Source organism: Amblyomma maculatum, chromosome 11 (assembly GCF_055883805.1).
Source record: "Amblyomma maculatum isolate TAMU_Amacu chromosome 11, ASM5588380v1, whole genome shotgun sequence".
NCBI classification, from domain to species: domain Eukaryota; kingdom Metazoa; phylum Arthropoda; class Arachnida; order Ixodida; family Ixodidae; genus Amblyomma; species Amblyomma maculatum.
Genome location: NC_139354.1, coordinates 36,971,804 through 36,992,090, shown reverse-complemented (window position 1 = coordinate 36,992,090; position 20,287 = coordinate 36,971,804). Strand labels below are relative to the sequence as shown.

The following is a 20,287-nucleotide window of genomic DNA, read 5'->3' as shown; positions in this document are numbered from 1 at the left end:
CACAGTTTTGAAAGTAACGTGAAGTCACTGAACCCACTACCCCACCTAAACACGTCCTAAGTGCTCTGCAACATTTTTGGACTGCAAATGCTTTACCATCCCAATCAGAAAGCTAGAAATTCCGTAGAAAGCTACCGGGAACTTTCCATATGTAGAGCTTCATGCAGTCACTTAATTGTCCTCAAAAACTCGCTGAGATTGCTGCATATCAGTATGAACTATGCAAATAGGCTAACTTAAAATGTTTTCACGTTTTTTTTTATTTTCTGCGTACTAATTAACAAAATGCGCAACATAATAAAGGCAGAACTTAAGATATTAGTCATTTTATTCAACAGCAACGTGCTGGTTTACCCGAACCCGGATCCGTTCCTGTACCCTCAGAATGGAATCACTGACTTGGTCGTGTCAGACTCTTAAAGAGGGAGCTTAAAGTGTCCTCGAATTTTGGACTCCATGTGCAGAACTGAAGAAACAGATGCGAGCGCTGAAGAGTTGAATCACCGAGTTGAATCACCCTGTGAATCACAGGACGCAAAATTCAGAGGTCATGTATTTGGCTAGACCCACTTGGGACACTTGGCTGCATATTTCCTACTTTTGTAATCGCTAATTATATTCCCGATTACATTATTATGTCGCATTCATCAATAACAATACCACTTCATTGTTTCCTTGGTGCTGGTGAGTGTTGGCTCTGACAGATCTCGAAAAGAGCCCTTCATTTCCATACATCCGTTTGCTTGCCGTAGGTGACGTAAAGGAGGGTTATCGCACAGCTCCCATCATCCGCGCTTCATCCGATTTCACGTAACACATGCGGTAACATAGGATGGTGGATGGCCACCACACTAGACGAGGGTGGCAATAGTGGACACTCTTACGAATAGGGCCCACGTGACGTGAATAACTAGTAGAATATTGAACAGCTGTCACCGTAGTTCCGGTTGAGCACACTGGAAGCGAATTTCGGAGGACGTGCATTAGGATCCCAAGGGTGTCATGCGATTGCGCCTTCTTGTACTTAACAAATAAACTGTCTCCAGGACTACAATATTATTTCACATTATTAAACTACAGCAAATAAATTCATGGTTCCATGCAGCTTCCGACGCGCAGAGAATGCTTTAGCATTCTACGTTTTGTTACCCTAAATGTGATAATTACCACTGAGTTGCCCACAGTCAAATTAGGTCGGGCATCATTGGTAAAATTAGGACAAAGTTGAATTTCGGGAATTTGTAAGAGCCACCCTTGAACTTCTAAGGCACCACTGAATTGGCGACAGTGAAATAGTAAATTAATTTTGAGCATTCCGGGAAGGAAACATTCGGTAAGTGGTGAGGCGATGCAATTGGTAAAGGAATTTATGTATATATGAGAGGTAGTGACCACAGATATAGGCCACAAAATTGAAGCAGATGCAATTATTTCTTGTTATTTGCATTATGATGACTAGCGTTCGGACAAAACTCGGGCTATGAGGAACGTTGTAGTGAATTCTCCATATAGTTACGACCGCCAGGGTTCTTTAACGCGTAGTGATATCACAGATTCGGTAGGTAGGTAGGGACGGTAGGTCACCGCCGCTTGCGGCGGGGGCTAGCCAGCCACCGAATTATCTGTTGTAGGCCGTCATTGCACCCGCCACCGCTTATGTCGTCGACGGCAGCTGTTGCTGCGGCGCGCGTCTTTTTCTCCCTCTTCTTTTTCCTTTCTTGTCTATTTTCTCTTCCGTCTGCACGAGGCAGCGGAGGTGGCTCAGCTACAGAGCCAGTAGCAGGCCCGTGCATTTTCTTTTCCTTCTTCCTACAGCCACAACAGCTCTAATGTGTCATTCGAATGCCAGGTCAACCGTAATAGGCAGGAGAAAACGTCAGCTGACAGCTGGTCCAATTGATCTTGCAAAAGTTATCGTCAAAAGTCAAGCAGAATTGTGCAGTAGTTAAACCCGCGCCCTCAAGATTCCTGCGCGAAGGCGCCCGTTGCAATTCAGAGCATCAGTGCGGCTTCTCATGCGATGAAAATAGAATAGGACTGGGAACCGCACCCCGTCGAGGTGGTGCAGCTGATAAGATGCCCGACGGCTGTGCCGGAGTTGCGGGGTTGATTCCGACCGCCGGTGGCTGCGTTTCTGTGGAGGCCCGAAATTAACAGACATACATGTGCTGTGCAATGTCAGCGCACGTTAAAGATCCCCAAGGGGTCTAAATTACTCCGTAGCCCTCTACTACGATTTCTCTTCCTCTTCTTCTACTTTCACTCCCATCCTCCTCCTTTTCCTTACGGCGTGGTACAGGTATTCACAGAAACAAGTATGAGAGAAACTGCGCCTTTCCCTTCCTGTGAACCAATTATTATTGGGAGCGGATAAGCTATATGTCTTCTATTTTCGAAAGCATCGCACACCCATCCAACGGAGCCCATGTGTGCGTGTTGTTAAATAAAAGTTGTTGAAGTTTGTAAAGGATTGTCCTTTCTTGAGGCTTAATTATTTCGAAAAGCTAGCAAGCCTCACCATTTTCTAAAACAAAGCATCTCGGACTCGAAAAAGGAAAACACAAGGTGCACAAGGTGCAGCGGTCTTCTTTATTGTGCGGGAATATATATATATATACCGGGTGTCCCAGCGAACATGAACCAAGGGGTACAAAATAATATATTTGAGGTAGTTCAGTGAAACCAATTGCATTCAACTGCCAGCCTCCTTGCGCACTACAGGCAAGTTTTTGTTTTCCAATTACTTAATTAGCTAATTACGTTAATTTATCTGATTTATTGAATATCGACTTTAGACCAAACATGCAAATTGGAAAGTTGTAGAGCACCTTTAGAAACCCCCATTTCATTAATTGCGATAAAGAAAGTCTCACGTGTATCTTTTTTTCCGGGCTCAGAAGAAAGCCCGCGAAATACAAATAATACCACGTGACTAGTGCATTTGTGCGCCGCGATTGTGGTGCTCTCAGTCGTGGTTTGAGCGAACGAAATCAGCTGCGGCCGTGTCTTCTTGGCCCCGTTAAAGCGGCAGGCCGATATGCCTGCGATGGCTTCTTCGCCCGCGTCAGGTAGCCGGCCCACGTGACGGTGCAGTAGCAGTGAGAGCTGCGAGCCGACACCACCGACATTCTAACAAGGCCTCCTCCTCTCCCATCAGCGGACGTCACGACAAACGAATGAGCAATAAGGTATCAGCCACTGAATCTGCGCATATAGGCTAGGGTAAAGGGGCGAGATGTGACTCATGTGACTCGACTAAAATTAGCGCTGCACCTTCATTTGCCGGTTCTTTATCGCCAACCGCCTGTCTGTGATGTAGGCTGCTGCGGTGCGCAGGCCAGGCCAAAATCGCGGTGGCGACAGGCCAGCTCGAGCTCGCTCGAACCATCGCCAACATTTCTGCTTGCCGCTGCAACGGGACCATCGGGTCACGGCCGCAGCTTATTTCGTTCGCTCAAACCACGACTGAGAGCACCACAATCGCGGCGCACAAATGCGCTAGTCACGTGGTATTATTTGTATTTCGCGGGCTTTCTTCTGAGCCCGGAAAAAAAGATACACTTGGGACTTTCTTTATCGCAATTAATGGAATGGGGGTTTCTGAAGGTGCTCTACAACTTTCCAATTCACATTTTTGGTCTAAAGTCGATATTTAATAAATTAGAGAAATTAACATAATTAGCTAATTAAGTAAATGCAAAACAAAAAATTGCCTGTAGTGCGCAAACAGGCTGGCAGTTGTATGCAATTGGTTTCACTGACCTACCTCAAATATATTATTTTGTAACCCTTGGTTCAAGTTAGCTGGGACACCCGGTATATATAGATAGATAGATAGATAGATAGATAGATAGATAGATAGATAGATAGATAGATAGATAGATAGATAGATAGATAGATAGATAGATAGATAGATAGATAGATAGATAGACAGACAGACAGACAGACAGACAGACAGACAGACAGACAGACAGACAGATAGATAGATAGATAGATAGATAGATAGATAGATAGATAGATAGATAGATAGATAGATAGATAGATAGATAGATAGATAGATAGATAGATAGATAGATAGATAGATAGATAGATAGATAGATAGATAGATAGATAGATAGATAGATAGATAGATAGATAGACAGACAGACAGACAGACAGACAGACAGACAGACAGACAGACAGACAGACAGACAGACAGACAGACAGACAGACAGACAGACAGATAGATAGATAGATAGATAGATAGATAGATAGATAGATAGATAGATAGATAGATAGATAGATAGATAGATAGATAGATAGATAGATAGATAGATAGATAGATAGATAGATAGATAGATAGACAGACAGACAGACAGACAGACAGACAGACAGACAGACAGACAGACAGACAGATAGATAGATAGATAGATAGATAGATAGATAGATAGATAGATAGATAGATAGATAGATAGATAGATAGATAGATAGATAGACAGACAGACAGACAGACAGATAGATAGATAGATAGATAGATAGATAGATAGATAGATAGATAGATAGATAGATAGATAGATAGATAGATAGATAGATAGATAGATAGATAGATAGATAGACAGACAGACAGACAGACAGACAGACAGACAGACAGACAGACAGACAGACAGACAGACAGACAGATAGATAGATAGATAGATAGATAGATAGATAGATAGATAGATAGATAGATAGATAGATAGATAGATAGATAGATAGATAGATAGATAGATAGATAGATAGATAGATAGATAGACAGACAGACAGACAGACAGACAGACAGACAGACAGACAGACAGACAGACAGACAGACAGACAGAGAGACAGACAGACAGACAGATAGATAGATAGATAGATAGATAGATAGATAGATAGATAGATAGATAGATAGATAGATAGATAGATAGATAGATAGATAGATAGATAGATAGATAGATAGATAGACAGACAGACAGACAGACAGACAGACAGACAGACAGACAGACAGACAGACAGACAGACAGACAGACAGACAGATAGATAGATAGATAGATAGATAGATAGATAGATAGATAGATAGATAGATAGATAGATAGATAGATAGATAGATAGATAGATAGATAGATAGATAGATAGATAGATAGATAGATAGATAGATAGATAGATAGATAGATAGATAGATAGATAGATAGATAGATAGATAGATAGATAGATAGATAGATAGATAGATAGATAGATAGATAGATAGATAGATAGATAGATAGATAGATAGATAGATAGATAGATAGATAGATAGATAGATAGATAGATAGATAGATAGATAGATAGATTCAACGAAGCGCTTCCCAGGGGTATTGACACGTGTGTCTTCATAAAAAAAGAAATTACGTCCTCTGGCGAGAGAGAACAGGTTCGCACCGGATGTACTACTGTGTTGGGGAGACGACCTTAATAGCAAATGGAAACATCCCTCGGCTTTTGCTGGTAGCAAGAATTGATGCGTCCGTCTTTTTTTCTTTCGCGCCTATTAGGGTTTGGAGGCTGTACACGTGGCTTTTCGGGCGCGTGTATCACTGATAGATGCGATGCAATCTTTCTTCTTTCTTGCCTTATCCCTATATGAATGTCGGCCTCTAGGCATCTGCAATATTTTCATTCTGAGTTAGCCTTCGAATTTGACTCTATAGTAGAGTAAGGGAGTAAATTAAATATACTATAACAATCGGTAGCTTTCAGATTTTGGAAATATTGTTGGAAAGGGGGCAAAAGCAGAGCCCATGATTAACTACCTATTCTGTGCACATGTAGCATAGATAACATTTAATAATATGAAGGCAGCCATACACTCCAACCACTGACCAAAAATTCTTTTACGAACGTTGTTTGTGGCATCGCTGTTATTGTTAAGCTGTATAAGGTGTATCGTGAGGACACAGTCGTATGACCTCGCGCACCTATATGACGTTTCAAATACTTTTATGGAGCATTAAGCGATGTACTGTTCTAAGTATTTCTGCATCTTGTTTAAGAAGTGAATAAATTAAGACTCATTAGCGAATGACTGGAGAGCGGCCACAATTAAACCTGTTCATAAAACTGGAGAGAGAATATATATTCTCGATTATAGTCTCATATCATAAAGCAGAATCTAAAGGCTTAGAATACATTATTCATAAACATGTAGCAACTTGTCGGTTGTCTTTAAAAACAAAAAAGCGGGTTTTGAAGTAATTCACAGCACAGCTTTAGCCGAGCATGTTCCACTGCTACTCAGCTAGCACATAGTAAACAATTTTATACAGGTAATAAATGAAAAAAGTAAGAATGACGCTATATTTACGTTTTCGAAAAAGCATTTGAAGCTTCGGATAAAAATATTTATAAATTAGGTAATAAAATAAAGAACCGGCAAATTACTGGTAGGGATTGCAGCCTAATTATGAAATCGTCGTCAGGATGCAGTGAGAAATACTCTTGTTCTCCACTTCCTTTTGATCTTGGCGTTCCCCCGGTTCTTGAGTGATTTGGTTTCTTGATTTTTACTGATGTTTTCACCAGCACCTCAGTTTCTACCTCATTGTGTGGTGACGGGTGCGTACTGCATAGAAACAATAATACTACTGTGGATCAAGTCCAGTTAAATAACACTGTCACTAATGTCACACGATGTCACCAGCAGCTACTGTGTGTTAATTATAATAAAACAGTGTTAATTCTGTAAATAATAAATATAAGGCTATCTTGTTTAACTGTACTAAAAGAAAGCAGTGCGGTAGGGCAGTTTACCTATAACTCATACAGCCACACATCTCTCAGTGCTCTTCTTGATCAAAGTGGTTTGCTTGCAGTTTCTCACAGCCATCGCATATGTCGTCTAAAAGTCTGTCTTTTTTTTTTTTTCAATTAATCATGGATGAAAGAAATATTGATCTATCCAATATTACATCGTTCTCCTCTGGGCAAAACTCAAGAGAAAGACATGATTTTCCACTAACATTATTAAGCGCATGAATTGAGATATATGTGCTTCTTTTCGCTAGAATGATTGCAGACTCAAATGATTGCACCAGTGATGCAATAATTGGATGCAATAGAAACACCTTTAATTTTCCTAATCGTTTGCATCGCTACATTCCCTATTTCAGTTGAACATTCGAAATTGTTTTATTTATATTTAGGACCTCCATTTTGTTGTTTCCAGCATTCCCGTACTTCTATATTGTGCGTCCATCCTGCTAAAGATTTGTAAAATATCGCAATATCACTAAATAAATAGAGAACGAACACGCTGCGTACTCACTCGTACTTGAACAACACTTCGATGCTATTGTTTATCTCCTCTACTAAGCAACCCTCTTCCTTGTTAACGCTGCACTAAGGATGTTCGAACGCTGGACCACATCGTCAATAACTGTTTTCTTGAGGACATCAGATGCGGAATCATAAATCATAATCACTTAGGTTTAACGATGGCAGAACTGCTGACGTCATGTACCGACGACGTGGATGTTAGGCAGCCATGTGAACCGTCGGGAGGCCGAACAATTTTTATGCAATCACATTCCCTAGTGAAAAACACCGTATGAGTCACAAACTCGTACAGATTTCTCATACTAAACTCATACAAATCTCATTATTCCTCATATATTTTTCATATGATGAATGAGTTTACAATGAGATTGTGTGAGATTTGTATGAGATTAGTATGAATTTAGTATGAAAATTTGTACGAGGTTGTTGTGACTCATAGGGTTTTTTCACTAGGGTTGTTACTGATACTTCACACCTGCAAGCTTTTTTGCGAAATATTGATTACCGGCAATCACTTACTTAAAAAATGTATTTGAATTACCGTTGACTGTATCAAAAAGTAATATATTAAATTACAAAAGTACAAAAATTTTTAATCAGAAGTAAATCAATTAGGTACAACAGTGATATGTTCCATGCATGTGGTAATAAATGTACACTGGAAACGCCTAGAAAAAACAAAGCCGACAAATATTTGTTGCCTTGACTGTTATAGCATGCATCACGTAGTTTGAATATTTGCCTTTGCTCCGGTATACGACTCCCGCTGGAAAAAAAAAAAGGGGGAAACAAGAATTATTTACGTCTTCTCCTCAATATCGGCCGCATGGGTATTTAATGCATGTACTAAAACTGAGTTGTCTTCTGCGTTCTATGTCTTCTTAGGAACACCTGCGGGATTAAAATAGTCATCACGCACCAGTTTTTCGATACTGCGAGTACTTTTCCATTCTTCTGTTCGTTTCTATATCTTATTGAGACTGACTATGTAGGGTAAACCTTACGTACCGTACACTAGAAAAATGACCTAGAGATTTTACTTCCCTGTTTGTTGGATACTCCTAATTGCATATAAACGAAGGCGCTATCTCATGTGTCTAGTCAAAATACCAATCACTTCGGAGTGCTTCTACTTAGTATAGTCAGCAGAGACTAGTCGCCTAATGAGATGTGCCGACATAGAATGCTCCAGGAGCTTCCAGTAATGATCATTCGGTCGATATGAGAAGGAAGCTCCCTTTGACTAATGGTCTTTCGCACTCATCAGCCCGGCATAAATATGTCATTGCATGTGATTAATAGTTACAAAAACGACAAACCTTCAAGGCATGATCGCAGCCTACTCGTTTGAGTGTGCGTCGCATTGCAGAAAGAGCGGTGTGCGATCCCTAGAATGGCATTTTACCCATCAGATTCCAATGGGTTATGCAGCTTGGCTTAATCTGGCCTAATTCCCCTAGGGTGCTTGGATTTGGGGGTTAAAATGCGCTAAAATGTCTAACGTTATTTTTGCGACACAAAATTATTTTTGGCTACTAACTCGCCATATATTATTGCAACTGAAGTAAAATACCTTTCAAATAAGGAATAGCTGTCGGCCTGATAGGTAACAATATGCAAGTCTTTTAAGGAAAAAAATCTCAAACATTATTTTTTTCACCGCCGAATATTATGATTCCTAAAGATCTTAAAGCGGTCGATAACAATAATATTTAGACATCCCAATTACCAAATTAAAGTATTAAGAAACGCAAAATGGCTGTACTTCAATATGTGATCTCTCCAGAAATTCTAAAGAGAAATTTGAAGAGTAGAAGTAAGAACAAAATGTGTCAGTGAGAAAAATGGCAGGAAACAAGCTTACCGCTTGTTTCCTGCCATTTTTCTTGGCCTTCACCGATGACAAAGAAGAGCATCCCCTTTGTAAAATGGAAACTTGGAGATTATAGCTTCAAATGAAAAATCAGGTGTCGCGTTGCGCAAAAAAATTACAAGACTCTTTGGCGACTAAAGTGGTGAAAGGCGAAAGCCTGAGAGTCGTATTCTGCTACGCATTTGTTGTGAATGTAGCGGTGAATTATGCTTCGAGTAAAGAGGGTTAGCACTGTTCCCCATTCCTCCCTTCCTTTACGACATAGTACATGTATACGAGGTGCATTGTGACAGATACTCCACCTCTTCTATCCGGCAAATCAGTATCAAACGCCGCTGGTGCCTGCTGTACTAACGCTTCCTAGGAATCTAGGTCTGCTTCTGTTTGCTGTGTGGCGCGGAGTTCGAGGAAGCGGCAAATGAAAGGTACCGCACGGACGTCTGGATCGAATACCCGGCGGGGTCAGCTTCGTATATGCGTGGACAAATGGATGACAACTTTTACTGTCCACCGTAAATAGAGGCCTCTTATTCCTCACCCCCGGCACGCAGGCCTGGGGGATAGGGGCTGGAGCCTCCGCGACTAAAGGCTAACAAAGAGATTTTGTCTCTTCGCGGCCTCGGCCACCAGACGGACGGCTTGTTGCTGCCGAGCGGGGTTTTCTCTCCGCAGCAGGGCTTCCCACGCATTCCCATATAATGTGATCGAGAGTACCCCTCTCTCCACTTCCTTTACAAAGATCATTTTCCTGTTCCCCTGGTAGTACCCTACTGAAAAAACTGTAAGGGGCAATAACCTCACATTTTCTCACACAATCTCACTCAATTCACATAAGAAATCACGTACGAATCGCATATAATTGCATAAATTCTCATAGTTTCTTGTACATTATCATAAATTATGTACGATATTTTATGATAATGATGTGCACCGTATGAGACTCTATGCGATTAAATGAGATTTTATGAGGTTATTGCCCCGTAGAACTTTTGGTTTTTCAGTAGGGTATGTGTTCCGGGTAACCGTAGTACCGCCGGATTGTCAGAACCTAGATGAACGCGCGAACATATTGTGAAATTGTTGAGAATTATTGATTAAACAGAAAACTACTGCCACCACCGGATAAGACACTAAGTAATAGAGAGGCGAGCACATGGCGGCGACTGCAAGCTGGAAATTTCGCTAACACAGTATTGGACTTTCACATACTATCAGGGGAACAGGAAAATGATCGTATATGCGTGAATCTCTTGGCGACGTCATCATCAGTCATGACGTCATGACCGGATGTGATGACATTATCACTTCCGGCTTTTAGGTATGGCTGGATGTAACATCACGATGACGTCACATGCGGTCATGACGTCACGGTCGATGACGTCATCAGGTTACGAGGCCGACGACAACGCGAAACACAGGAACGGGCTATAAAGATCTGCGCTCTAATAAAAAACTTGAGCAGGTAGCTCCTCCGAACTTGCAACTATCATGCGGTCAAGCTTTCAGCGCATAAACCATCAAAGAGTCCTTGCTCGGTCATGTAAGCTGCTAGAAACTGCCTCCCATTGCCATGCTCGTAATTTTTAGCCCACAACGCCAACGCCACATTTCCTGCATGCCCCTTAACGCCATCGCGTTAAAACAACGTTCTCTGTTCAGTCGTGCTGACTAGCCGCAGTTGCTGCCCAATGCTCTCCGCGACCACCAATTAAAATACCGGTGCCGTTTGTCGATCTAGTGAGATGTTACGTAAAGCTATACTAAAAACAACGGAGCCGGCGGTTGGTTCGCAGCTAGGGAAATTGTGTGCAGTAGTGGGGCATAAGAGGCACCATAAATGTGCTCCGGGATAACTGATGTTGGGCCCCACTCATACAAACCAACAGAAAACGCTACACAACAAATAGTACAAACATTGACCCCTTTTGACACCTGACGGACGATCAGCAAATTAGACAGGAATAGATTTTGCTGGAGGCTGAAACATGCGTTAGGGCACTCGTTTCTTAGACTGCATTATCAGGTGGAATTATAAATCCACAGACCTGCTACGAAGGCCGTTCCAACTTCCAGATGACGGCAATGTGTTGTTAAATAACTGAAGGCGGGCACTTTGAAATCGCTTTGACAGGTGAGGTCTCTGCAATATGATGTGACCTGAAACCGCATATTTACTTATTTCTCTGCCTAATCAGCTGCAAAAAGGGGCTGGCACAATTAGAATAGTCGGAATGCACTGAGTTAATAGAAGACATGGTAATGACGAATGCATATTAAGCTATTTTATTTACTCTTTCCTGATGTTTATATAAGAGGGGTAAGTAGGGGGGGGGGGGGAGTGAGAGGAGAGCCAAAAAACGAGAGGAACAAGTGAAACCAGGAGCGCTTTCTTTACGTCATAGTTTCAAAAATGTAAAGAAAAAACGAAGGGGGGGTTGAAGGATTGGAAGTGCACTTAAGAACGATGTCACTGGGTACAGATTGATGGCAAAGAATCTGGGAATAAATTGCGAGGCGGGTTATTAGAGGGTACTTAAGCTGCATATAACGACATGACAGCAGCTGTGATTCTGTTCAATCAGACACGTGCTCAGTAGCATAAGATAATAAGATACAACTTTACGACATACGAAAAAGCTGCTCCTCGTTACCAAGCCACGTAAACGCGCTTTACATGGTCGACTCAGTAGCGTGCCTGGGTTGCAAATAAAATACAAGCTTTTCCCGGCTTGTTGTTCGGCTCATCTGAGGTGAAATACTTGGAACAGGGGTGACTGATAAAAAAGGGGTTCTGATTCCCATGTAACCTGTAATTTTCATAAAGCGAAGTCTGTCAATTTAAAAAAGTTGCCTTATTTGAGGCATGCGGAAGTTTTATTCGCATTACGATTCATGATTTGATCACTTTGATTTCACAAATGTCGTGAGGTTTGAATCGAGTGTTTTTGTTTTTGAAATTTATGAGTGAGGTTTGGCAGCTGTGACGTCATTACCCCCTCAGCTATACAAATCGTATCGCTTTCTGGTAATATACATGAGAACTGGAGGGGAAGCACGCGATCTGCATTAATATCATGGAACAATCGTTTTACTCAACCTCTACCAGGTGCATGTGCTCAAGAAGAGATTACTTCAGCAGAAAAACGTGCTTGCTAATTGACAAGCGCGACACGCTTGTCGCTTGTCAATTAGCAAGCGCGCAGTACTGACTAAAACATGGGTGGTACCGTAATATTTTAATCCTCTACTGATGGCATGCTCCTCGCAGTCTCCAGCCTTTCTACAGCTCCTACTATCTTTCTTCCCATTCGTATTCAATTTTGATTCTTTAGTGTTTTACTTTTACTCTCTTTTCGCTTAGAAGGGTTAGAAGCAGTGAAGAGAACTTATTCTTGAAAAATATCGTTCCGCCGATCGAAACGTCGAGTCCGATAAAAATGTTGCTTTTAATGAAGCGTACACTTCGCTGTATAATATTTTAGCAGCTAAGTACGCTTAGTTGTCGTATGTATATATATATATATATAAGGTTACCACACACTGTATAGATTCCTGGGCTAAAAGCCAGATATTGACAAAGGCATAAAAATTATTTACATGACAGCAGACGAACTGACAAAACAATTTATTATATACTTTATATATTCAAGTCACGTTTTCGCTATAGAAAGTAGTGTTGAATTCATGTACTGCGTAATATGCAAGTATTTAACGAAAAGCTATTATTAGGGATTTCGAACGACGATCCTGAAGCTCCTTCTTTTAAACACACCAAGACTGTGGAGGCAAGGATTTGTACAGAAATAGAACTTAGCACTAAATGGCGCCGAGAAAGGGAAATATGCAGCATCATAATCCTTGTCTGCTATCAAGGAAGAGCTCCTCACTGCATTTTCGTTGAATTGTGTCGTGTTCTCTGCTCTCCTTCACAGCATACACAACAGCGCTTGTCTCATCTTGGGCGCAAATTAGAACGTGGTTCTTGAGAAGTGGTTAAAATTAATTTTATTGTACAACAGAGCAAAATGTGGTTAACCACCCGTTGAAATAACGGCTCGGGACTCTTGAGAGGTCGGCGTAAAACGAATGTATGGCGCTTTAAAGAGCGTGGTCGCAGGCAAAACTTCCCATGGTTACATTATTATTATGATGTTGACAATGTCCATCCCCATACAGGAGGATTCATTGCCAACACAATCTAATATAGGCCAATGTTCGTGCTGGCAATGTACATAAGAAGCACTTTTCTTGTGACACTATTCCACCGCATTTCAAAGAGTGTCTGCGGTCAGCTGCAGCAACGCTTCCCGCATTTTTTCTCCAACATAATCTGATCTGCAAGGAGCTTTTTTAATGGACACGATGTACTTCGTTGTTGCTATTTTGGGACAAAATAAAATGTTCTCAATCTTTTTGCTTTGATGAAGTTAAAGAGTGCAATTCCTTCTGTACTCCGAGGTTTATACTGGCACAATATTACAGGAGCATGAAGCCGCAGTACTTCGCCAGAATTTCAAGAATCTACAAATGACACCTGCTCAAATGTTGAACAACAAAGTATAGGGAAAGCAGTGCGAAGATTATTTTCATCTTTCATCTTACATTTCATCTTACCGAAAAAATAGAGGGCAGAAAAATCTGCTTCGTTTCGCCACAGCGAACTTCAGTTGGATTAAGAAAGAAAGATTGCGCCGTATGTCTACAATTTGTTCAAAGTTGTCTCTCAGCAAACTATTGTAAAAATACTCAGGCGGATTAACCCTCAAGTCCCTCTCTATTTAAGAGGCACCCCGTAAAACGCACAAGGTCCGTTAGTGAGTACGAGTACTGGCTTCATTTCACATGAGGGCGAACTACGCATTTTGTACACGCAATATCGAAAGTTGAAGAGAATGCCTTAAAATATTTCAGATCCTTCAGCTGTTGTCAACAATGCTACTTTGACAAATCTCTACCGTAGGTTTCAACCAGCGTGTGCAAGAAAGAACTAGTGCCGCTTGCATCAAATTTTCTTCGCGAAAATCGTTCGCACATTCTTCCGGAAAGGTTGTTGTAGAACCATAGACACACAGTGCCACTGTATACAGTTTTCAGTACAGTTCGGCAAATGTATGCTTCCCTTGCAGAAACACTGAACTGTCATTCAGTCTTCTCAGTTGGATGTAGAAATGTGCTCTTCGCTGAGTGGACTTGCACGGTGCATTTGCATTCGATCTAAACGCATCACTACACTGGCACCACCGCCTTTTTGCCTGAATACTAAAAAAAAAAAATCGTTGCAACTAATGAGCAGGCTTGGTAATGATTCATCCGGACGACAGAGCGCAGAAACCTTATTGACTAAGCATATGGAGACGGAAGACAACGACACTAGTTGTCATCCTTTGTTGTCGGTGTTTTTCTCGCTTTGAATGTCCAAAATAGGGATTTCAATACCCCTAAAGAAAATTAATCGATGGCGTATTCAATCCTGCCATGTTTCGGTTGGCACATGCAACACTGTCAATACTGCAGCGTTTTGAAGTTTTAGGCGCAATGTCAAACGCGCTTCAGGTATTTAAATGCCCATTTTATCAGCTAGCCTGAGAACGGGTCAAGTATTGCATAAAGATATGTGTTTAATGTACAGGCCTTCTTTATTGTAGAGGTACGGTATGTTCCAAAATATATTTAAGTATGGGCATGCGTATTGCTTTTTTAACACTTATTTAAACATCCCTGCATTAAAGGCCGCTTTCTAAGGAAATCCGACATAAGCATTTTTGGCGTTAGCGTAGGCGTTGTGCGCGAATATTCACGAAATTTTAGCGCCGCGGCTTGATGTACTGAGGGCAGGGAGTCTTTGCTGTCGAAGCGTGCTTACTAATGCAGCAAGCACTGAATCTGCTTTCCGGTGCTCTCGATTTACAAGCGATGTGTGCTTCCTATAATTTCATGATGACTTGATTTTCTTTCAAAGTTCCCAGCACGCAATATTGTCGCTACATGGAGAGCTCCGACTCAAAACTGTTCGTGAATAATTCACGACGTAGTTCGCAAGGAGACGAGGCAGCAGCGACGACATGGAACCAGTTCGTTCCTGCGTGAGCACACATCAAAAGGTGTTGAATTATCAATGGCTTGCCTGCTTCACATCTAGCGCAATAGAGTTGACGAAAGCCACGAAATAAGTGGGGAAAGAGCGTTTGCAAGAACTGTGTTCTCTGCTAATCTAATACACGGCTTCATCGCTCGGCGGGAAATTTTCTGGTTTCAGACTTTATATGTTGCTTTTCCTACTCGGCTGGTTCGAAGGTATGTTGGCCACATTTTACGTCACTTCAGAACCCTGCGTTCATACTATCGGACATATTTCGGCGGTAATCACTATATAGGTAATACAAGCAGTATTCTGTGTTTGTCACAATAACCCTCATTGCACATTTCGCAGTTCTATTGCTAGTTGTTCGTCAGCGTGTGTTATGAAGATCATTACCGCGTCGATCGCAATAAGTTAAGAAATTACGAGTAAGTCATGTGAACGCCAAGAACTATTCATTTTCTATTGGTGTCAAGATGTGCTTCCTTATTTGCATAATCTGCTCAGGTGAAGCCTGCGTACTGCTTTGCCACAGGAAAAGCAGGCTGGTTTCTGGTTAGAATAAGCTGAATGGCACATTATAATTTTTGCGCCTGTTTTTTAGCCCCCGTTTTCCGACCCTCCTGACGTGGCGCCAATTCTTATGTACTACAAAGGAGAGGAGAACCCATGGTTTATGTTTACGCAGCGCCCCTACCCACACATCTGCCACTAATGTTTTTCATCGGTCCCTCATATTATGTCGATTTCCACTTTTTCCTCCGGAGCACGTTTCCTCGCTCCGGTATGAAGACTTCGAGTTCAACTGGTGAACCAAGATTGGCTGCGCGTATTGCTCTACAGTCGTTTGCTGAAATTCGGGGCGATGTAGCTCAATCCGCCGACCACAGTCGGATTTTTCTGGAATTTAGTCGGGAATGTCATTTACGAGGGTTCTTAGTGTTTATTAGGCTGCTTTTAACGGTTTCAGGTATACCGCAGAGTGCACTGGGCTTGAGCATTTTTTTTTTTTTGAGTGCCTATCTCGATGTGTTTCTATCGAAAATTGTTTCAGCGTTAACAACGTGCAAGAGCAAGTTGTACAGCGACCCACTCCCGCCTGTTTATGAATCGCAACATATTTTGGCACTTGGACGCGACTTTAACTTCTGAACCCTACTCAGCATTACTATCGCCGTGTGCTCTGTATATTCGGCTGCTTGAGAAAGGCTGATTCGCTCTGTAATGTTTTAGGTCGCTCTATTCCGGCTCTGGCGCCCAGCTTCAATCGACCACTGGAAATTATCTTTAGGCTATGAGTGATCTGAGGTGTTTCAAAACGCTTTCAGCACTTGATTTAAAGCGAATATATTCTAAACTTTTAAAGCTCACAACTGCTTTTCTGCGCTTCAACTTTAGCCAGTGCACGTCGTGCACAAACAACACAAACAAAGGCAAACAACAATAAATCGTTGTTTGCCTCGCATACGCCTTATCATGTAGCAGCAATTGTTTTGATCTTCTCCGGTAGCGCCTTGGCATTGCTCACATATGGAACAGCATTCTCTAAAGCTCCGCGTTTGCTCTCTTTCACATTTTGTTACGCTCCTACTTCGCTCTGTCAGTTACGCCACGCGTCGTTCCCTCGGCAACAGCAGTATTCGCACTGGCGTAACCGTCTTGGAAAACTTAATATGCCTCTCATGTCCTTAGTCTGGATTGTAGCCCTCGCAAACGGTACACACCGAAAATACACCGAGCTTTGATATGCGTAACATGTACTATCGTGCTAATTTCGAATGTTTGCTGACACTTGTGTAATCTACTGGCAAGAAACTGACACTCCCGTACTGAAAAAACTGTAAGGGGCAATAAACTCACATTTTCTCAAACAATCTCACACAATTCACATAAGAAATCACGTACAAGTCACATATAATTGGATAAGTTCTCATAGTTTCTTGTACATTATCATAAATTATGCACTATATTTTATGATAATGATGTGCACCGTATGAGACTCTATGCGATTAAATGAGATTGTATGAGGTTATTGCCCCGTAGAACTTTTGGTTTTTCAGTAGGGGATCGTGTTCAGAAAGTCATCCAACAGGGCTTTATTCACATATCAAAGTGGTGTAAAAAAGTAGCTCATCACTTTCAATCTACACGAATACAAGCTTCTTTCAATCGCCCGTCGCCAGATGAGCGATGTCTTTGAGATAAAAATCGCTAAGGACTCCTTATAATCCATATAATTTGTGAAATGCTTACACGTCATACCGTGTAATGCTTTAACATGAAAGGCACATGTTGCTAGCGTTAACAAATCACTAGCGTTTACAAATCACGTTAACAGATAACAAATCACTAGCATATCAAAAGCGTCTCGTCTTAAAACACGTGAAATTGCTCACATAAAACAAATTCGTTCGGCCTAAACTAAAATATGCATCAGCAATACGAAACTTGCGGATCCCGCTAACTTCATAAACGATCCAGGAGCCTTCCAAAATCGCGCAGAAAGGTTAATCTATTTTACTCAATCGTAGTACGTGAGTGCATACGATCTAAAAACTAAATCTGCACTATCACCTCTGTTTTTTCGTCGTCGCATAGCCGCTTAATCAAAGCGTAATTATTTCTATGCTTGTTATAGTGAGGAGAGTTTTTACTGATGTATGGACATATTATACAGCATGCAGCTAGGAATAATTCTTGTCACTCCCCTACTGAAAAACCAAAAGTTCTACGGGGCAATAACCTCATAAAATCTCATATAATCGCATAGAATCTCATATGGTTCACATCATTATCATAAAATATTGTACATAATTTATGATAATGTGCAAGAAACTATGAGACCTTATGCAATTATATGCGACTAGTATGTGATTTCTTATGTGAATTGAGTGAGTGTGTGAGAAAATGTGAGGTTATTGCCTCATACAATATATGGCATTTCAGAATTTCTAGAGCAGAAAGTAAATTCAACTCACACTGCTCGCGTTTCTAATCACACGCATGCCATTCATTCGACTATCGCATACACAGGCGATCCTACTGAAAAAATTGTATGAGGCAATAATCTCACATTTTCTCACACGATCTCACTCAATTCACATAAGAAATCACATACAATCCGCATATAATTACATAAGGTCTTATAGTTTCTTGTACATTATCATAGATTATGAACAATATTTTATGATAATGATGTGTACCGTATGTGAGTCTATGAGATTAGATGAGATTTTATGAGGTTATTTCCCCGTAGAACATTTGGTTTTCCAGTAGGGGAATCACAAATTTACATTGCAATGGACACTTACTCATTTCAGAGCGGCACCGAGGTGCTGAAGCACTTGGTCATTACACCGATCCTCATCCTACAGCGACCCTAGAGACCCCATCGATAATAGCCAGTATTCAGGGCCTCTCTTTAGCATTACCTTACCCTTCAAAACACGCAGTATACATCGATTTAACACAAATCTATACGTGCCATTCGTAAGGGTCGTATCCCTGTAGAAGTACAGGATGTTCTATACGAAGGTTTTACAAACTACTTCCTCACACTGTCACATTAAAATGGATTCCTAGTCATGATAGAATTGTAGGCAAAAAGTTAATACATCGTCTCACCCACAAACTTCAGCATCGGGCTCCTGGAATTCCCTAGCCTTATCCGCCTGCCTGAGACTCTACTCCCTTCTTGACGAAAAGGAAATCAATCTTAACTGTGGCATTAGAGAAACTGTACTCTTGCTGCTCCGGACAAATCCCTCACTACCACGCAAGTTTCAGTGTTGACAGGTTAGCTGTCTTCCCGCTAAATAGAGCAGGTTTTTACATTCTTTAGCGGGCAAAAATGTTACATCGCAGGAGGCGGGATTATGAGCCGTTTTTATTCGCTTTTTATGGCCCTTACAATAGGGTAAATTCTTAGAGATTATATAATTTACTGTAAAAGAACGTCTCTGTAAGCGCGTAACGTTACTGAGACCTCAAGGTGGCTAGCATTGAAACAAGCCTAATACGGCTTGAATTGATGTATGCTGCATATTTATTACAATCTTCCAATCTGCTGATGGCGTACACGCGGCCCGGTGTTCTGGGGCCTGTAAAGTATGTGCAAAAGATAGCGAAAAAATGACTGAATGAATCAATTTCGAGAAAACAAAATTGCTGTCATCCAAATGCAGAGGAAAAAGACCACTCTCGTAAGCTGGAACAGCCGTGGGAACACAGCTGCTGTCTGAGATGAAGTGGTGCTTGTGAGAAAAATCTCTTCTTCTAGCTGGCAGAGTTTGCTCTCTCTATGCCGATGCTGTTATGGTAGAAGACAGAGGCTGGACGCATACGTTACAGACGGGACGTGGAAGAAAGGACAACACAGAGCGCTCTGTGTTGTCGTCCTTTCTTCCGCGTCCCGTCTGTCGCGCTGTTGTTATGGATCACTGTGCACACCAACTCGCGCAACAACTGGTATTACAACCTGCTCGCAAATACAATCTAAACTACCGGCCGTAAAGGAAAGGGAGGAAGGTGGGAGTGAAAGTGGAAAGAGAGAAGGAGCCGTAGTGGAGGGCTACGGAGTTGTTTCGACCACCTGGGTATCTTTAACGTGCGCTGACATCGCGCAGCACCCAGACGCCTCCTCGTTTCGCCTCTCTCTGCAAACTCCTGTTGCTTCCGCAGGGGTAGTTCAATGTGCGACGGGTACCTCCTCTCTTTCAAGCTTAAAGCTTCTGGCCTTGGTGAAACGAAGAAGCTTGCTTCATCGGCTTGCCGCTTCGTAACAATATAATCAGATATTGATATTAAAGCTCCGCATAACCAAACTGTACTAACCTGCCTGCATCCCCCCTGGTGGCACGTCTAACCGGGAATGTAAGGGTCCACGAATATTTGAACTCCTTACCTTCCCATCGGAATTGAGAAGCCCAAGATTACAGCTCTTACGAAATTAGCTATATCACCCGAACGAGTGGCGTCGCACTGACGTGCTAACCAAATAGTGCCCGACAATGTCAACTGCCAGTTATTTC

At 41.7% G+C, this 20,287-nt stretch overlaps 1 long non-coding RNA gene across 1 annotated transcript in view; it reads right to left on the bottom strand.

Moving 5' to 3' along the window:
* Nucleotides 1-7,524, bottom strand: part of LOC146173516 (uncharacterized) — a 31,289-nt gene extending 23,765 nt beyond the window's left edge. The window contains exons 1-2 of the long non-coding RNA XR_014702099.1: nt 7,295-7,524; nt 355-518 (exon numbers count right to left, since the gene is read on the bottom strand). This is a non-coding gene — a long non-coding RNA (uncharacterized LOC146173516). The remainder of the gene's footprint in view (nt 1-354; nt 519-7,294) is intronic.
* Nucleotides 7,525-20,287: the final 12,763 nt, after the last annotated feature.